This window comes from Bos indicus x Bos taurus, chromosome 13, assembly GCF_003369695.1.
Source record: "Bos indicus x Bos taurus breed Angus x Brahman F1 hybrid chromosome 13, Bos_hybrid_MaternalHap_v2.0, whole genome shotgun sequence".
NCBI lineage: Eukaryota > Metazoa > Chordata > Mammalia > Artiodactyla > Bovidae > Bos > Bos indicus x Bos taurus.
Window position 1 is genome coordinate 5158394 of NC_040088.1, and position 5247 is coordinate 5163640.

A 5247-nucleotide genomic window follows, 5' to 3' on the forward strand; every position below is an offset into this window, starting at 1 on the left:
CGCAGCCCCTGGGGCCCTCGCCTCCCCCTGAGCTGCCAGACACCTGCGTAATGAGTGTCATTACTGGGGACCCGCCGGGCAGGCCCCGGCTCGCCCCAGCCACCCAGGCTGTGAACAAAGCTGGAGATGGGGTTCGGGGAACACGGGGCTGCAGGGGTGGTGGGGGTGCCTCTCTCCTCCCTGGCCCCAAAGCTCAGCCTGGATTTCTGGAGCCGCGGAGACAGCCTCTCGTCTCCCACACAGACTCCCAAACCTCAGGTTCCTCTCCCAGTCCGGCTCAGGTGGAGACAAAGGAGGGGAAACACTCATTGAGTACCTCCTGCATGCCCATGTGGCGCCAAGAGCTGGTATTGCCACTTCCCACTTTAGACTCCGCCGCGTCCGTCCGCCTGATCGCTTACTGTCTCTCTCCTCCTTTTGAGCACAAAACGTGGAGAACATTTATTGAGCATGTCCTGTGTACCTTGTGCTAAACACACGTATTAACGCCTGTGTTCTTAGAACAGCCCCACGAGGTGGGTACTGTAATTTATTCCATTTGACAGAAAAGGCTCAGAGAGGTAAGGCAACTTGCCCAAAGTCTCACAGTTGATGAGAGGTGGGCCAGGAGCAGAGCCAGGCCTTCTGGCTCAGAGTCCGTGTTCTTCGCTGCTTGCCACGCCGCGCCACCTCTCCCATCACAGCGGGCGGTTTCGTCCGAGCTGTGCCGTCCCCAGCGCTCGGTCTGGTCCTCAAAAAAAGCAGTGAATGAGTGAGTGAGAGAATAATCTCGCTGAGTTCTGACAATGTCTTTCCAAGTGACATTGACAAATGAGAAAACCAAGGCTCAGAGAAGTCAGGTGACTTGCCACAGGCCACACAGGGACGGCACCCCGCAAACTGAGATTTGCCCTCCCGGTGTCTTCTGTCGAAGCCAGGATGGGAGCTCATGCCCCGTGCCCCTCCTGGCCCCTCGTGGCCCTGACCCCTCTCTGGGCTGGCCCAGGAGGCCCAGGAGGGTGAACGTGTGTCTGCCTCAGTGTCCCTAGCATCTAGCTGGGGCACACAGGTGACCTGCAGACTGAAACTGCAGCTTCTCCCGGTGGCTCCGAGGAAGGTCTCACAGGATCAGATCCTGACAAGTCCACCCGTCCTCTCTCCTAGCTCCTGAGCCGTGATGAGTTTCCCAGATCCACCCTGCTCTCCCTTGCCTCTAGGCTTCCCCCTACCAGCAGTCTTCCAGAAACTGCCCCAGCCTCAGCTTAAAGGGCACCTCCTCTGCCAGGAAGTGCCCAGCACTCAGGGCTCTGTGAGGGCACCCACGCTGCTGACCCTGGGCCATCAACTCCTCAGCCCGCGTCTGACTTCTTTCTTCTCAGGGTGAGTCGGCCTGAACTCTCTGTCCAGCCACCTTGCTTTCATCCCCACCCTGCCCCTGACCTTCTGGGTAAACTTGGCCATTTTAGCTCCTCTGTCAGAGGTGTAGGAAATTTAAGCCAAAACAGCAAGTGAAGGCCCCTACTCAGATCCCATGAGGGACACTCAACCCAGAGCTCCCTGCGTGGTCTGACTCCTGCCAACTTCTCTGACATCCCCTTTCCCGTCCCTCACTCCCTCCAGCCACCTGGCCTCCCCACCTTTCCCAGGACTCTCCAAGCCCCAACCCACCCCAGGGCCTTTGCCCTGGCTGTTACCCCTACTGCATTCCCTTTCCCCAGGATCTGTTCCTTCTCCTCCTTCGGATGTCTCTTCAGGTCACCTCTTCTGAGAAGCCCTCTCTGATCCATGAAGCTCCCGAACACCCCTGTGTGTTTCGGTCATGGGGCTTCTCCCCCGCTGAAATGATCTTCTCTGTTCCTGGGCTTGCTCAACTGATCTTGTCTCTTCCACCAGAATGCAGAAGGAGACCTTGCTGGGTCTCCTAGAGCCTGGTATACTGTAGGTGCTCGAGCAACAGGCATGGAATGAAGAGAAGACATCAAAGTGCTGCCCCGTCCCTGCCTCATTCCTGCACCACCCATCCCCGACCGGAGTGGCCCCCAGCCCAAAGTTCAGGGGCTGGGGACCAGGCAGCCCCACTGCCGCCGCCAGCAGGCCCCTCTGAGCCCTAGAGCCTGTCTGGTTCCCAGCCTCATAAAAACCTCCGCCCTCACCTTGCCCTTGGGCGGCACAGGCAGAGGGAGGTAGCCGTGGGGCCCCGAGGCTGACCCTAACATGGCTCTGGAGAAGATACAGACGCCAAAGTTGGTGTCCATGGAGCCCGGCGGCCAGGTGTCGCTTCAACTCCATGGCACAGCCCCGAGGGCTGCCCTGACAGGTCAGGACCACCACGATCGCCCTCCACCAGGGAGGCCGCCGAGTGCAGTGGGGTGCGGCCACGTGCCGAGCCCAGGCCATCGTGCCGCCAGAGAAAGGCACAGTCGGCATTCAAACGCAGCTCCAACGGATGCTCACGCGAGCTCCAAGGATGCCCGCGTGAGCCCCAAGGGCTGCCCGCGTGAGCCCCAAGGGATGCCCGCGTGGGCACCAAGGGATGCCCGCATGGGTGCCCATGTGGGCTGGTCAGCACACAGATGTGAAGTGCGCCCTAGCGATGCGCCCCACGCATCCGGCTCTGAGCAGGGATCCCAGAGGCAGAGCACTGAGCTCTCGGCCAGGGGACCCAGCCCCTCTGTGCCTCTGTTTCCCTCAATGGGAAACAGACACCGCCGTGTCTCCCTTGCCAGGGTGTTGAGGGAATGAAAGGAGATCCTGCGGGGTCCAACAGAGCTGCCCAGATCCCTTGCTGCCCGCCTGCTGCGTGCCCTCTGGGCCTCAGTTTCCCCATCTGGCAGGTCGGGTTGTGGCCAAGGGCAGAATGAGATATTTGCCCAGTGCCCCGCACACAGTAAGTGCCTCATAAGTGCTTGCTATTATTTACTCCAGGCCTCTGGGGTTCACTTTCCCCTTCTGCAACTCCAGAGGGCAGTCCTGATCACCCAAGACCTCTTCTAGGTCACTGGGGCAAAGGTCCAGGGGTCCTAAGGTGGCCCCGGCAGGGGGAGGTGGCCCCAGGTCTGGGGGAGGGCGGCAGGGTGGCGGGATTGGGAAGCTGCCTGGAGGCTGCAGTGACTCACCAGCCAGCCGGCCTCCAGGGGGCTGGGCTGCGGCCCCCCACGCACCCCTCTGGGCCCTGCCTTGCGCCCAAAAGTGCTGTGTCATGCTCTGTCATGTGGCTCCGGGTCATTAATACCCGAGTTCTGGGAAGCTTGGGCCGAGTTCCCGGAAGGGGTCAGCCAGTTCAGTAAACAGATTGGCTGGTTGGTCGTCACGGCTGAGCCGGGCGGGCCTGCAGCTCGGGAGGCAGGAGGTGGGGACTGGTGGCCAAAGGGGGCCCAGGAGCTGCCCTGATCCCTGTGCAAGGCTGGCACCTCCCAGGGCAGCGTGGCCCAGGCTCTGCCGACGCAAGGTCAACCTGAGGCTCAGAAAAGGCAAGGCACTTGCCAGAGGCCGCACAGCAGGGCCAGGGCTCAGGCTCAGGACTCTGGACTCACTGTCTAGGGCTCTCAGCGTCCCTCTGACTAACAGGCAGGAAACTCTACATCCTCTTCGCCTCCAGATCCTGCCCCGGACTCTGGCCAGTTGGTCGGATGAAGAGGCAGACTAGTGGGAGAAGGCAGGTTGGGAAGGGAGTGGGTTTGGCCGGCTGTGAGGCTGTCCCCATGGTGGGTCCTCTAAAAGTAATAATACGTCCCAGCAGTTCGTGAGCACCTCCAACGTGCCCTTAGACACGAAGCGGTACTTGGGCGCCACTCGAAGTGCCTGCCGTGAATCCACTCATCTAATGTGCAGCCACCTTTGCACAATAGTCACAGCTATCATCTTTAAAGCACCTACCATCCACTAGGCACTGAGCTGATCCTCATGTGGACCCCATGAGGTGGACATTATCCTCACCCCCTCTTCACCAGATGCGGAAATAGAGGCCCAGAAAGACAAGCAGCTGTATTACTTGGTGGAAGGAAAGTGGGCTCCAGGGTCAACTGGACCCAAGAATTCAAACCTTGACTTTGCCCCTTCCGACTGTACGACCTCATGCAAGTGCCTCCATCTCTCAGAGCCTCAGTTTAGCCCTCTGACAAACGTGAGGATTGTACTCAAATCACCCGGAGCCAGACCTGGTGGGAGCGCGTAAGAAGCGAGGGAGGGCCAGGACCGTGGCCTTGGACTGCCCTGGGCCCTGTCCCACTCCGCTGCTTCCTCTGCGTGACTTTCGGCGTGATGTTTAACCTCTCTGGGCCTCCACGTCCTCTGTACGATGGGGATCGTAGTAACACCTCCCTCATACCACTGACAGGAGGAACGAGTGAGCTGACACCCCGGGAGCCCTCTGCGCAGCACTGGGCACTAACACAGGCGACTCGTCCTTGCGTCTCACCTAAGATGACTCTGCTGGGATGAGGGGAAGGGTGCCGGGTGGTGGACAGAAGGACAGGACACTCACCAGCACCCTTCTGTACCCGCAAGCGATTTGCACAGAGGAGATCAGGCCCCCGTTCCTCTTCACTCGCTACTTGCTCAGCCCTGGCTGTGCCCCGGCCTCTGCTCCTTGGTTCTCACGCTGCTGTCCGCCATCACTAGCCCAGCCCCCAACGCTTTCATCCAAGCTCTCCTCTCGTTATTCCCACGACTGGGGTCCTCCACCAGGCAGGCTCCCGCTACCTTAACCCAAGTGCCTGGTCCACATTTCCCCCATCCTCTGCCACTCAGATTCAAAACCACCTCCTCCAGGGAGCCCGCTCTGATCCACTGCTTGAAAGTAAATTCTCCTGGACTCTCTCTAAACCTTACTTACCCCTTTCTATCATTACACATCAGCTATTTTTGCATATGCCACCTCAAATTTTGGCTGCTGCTAGGTGGAAAAATTGCAAGGGAGATTGGGGGGAAAAATTGTCTTGCCTCTAAAACACTTGAAGAAACCTGCTAAATAGAAATTAATAAGTCCTTTCATGAATCTACCCTAACTTCACAATTCATTATTAAATTTCTAATTTAGTACTTAACGAAAATTTTTATGGCGTTTGAAAATAATCTGCGAACGAGAATGTTCCTTGTTGGGCAAACACTCGCTGGTGTACATGGGGATTGCCAAGAACCCAGAGCCCGTGGTGAAAAAAATGAGCTGCTCATTGCCAAACAATTTCGGAAGTGAAATTATTAATATCATTAAAATCCTTTAGTGATTTTTCCAGCCAGGCTTTCAGTCTGGCCCCTTCGTTTATTTCC

General features: G+C 58.2%; 1 long non-coding RNA gene across 1 annotated transcript; it reads right to left on the reverse strand.

Moving 5' to 3' along the window:
* Window positions 1–494: 494 nt before the first annotated feature.
* On the reverse strand, window positions 495–3195 carry LOC113902751. The gene is made up of 2 exons (XR_003513902.1): window positions 3096–3195; window positions 495–730 (listed from the first exon to the last, which is right to left on the reverse strand). It is a non-coding gene; the product is annotated as an uncharacterized LOC113902751 (long non-coding RNA).
* Between the last annotated feature and the right edge of the window lie 2052 nt (window positions 3196–5247).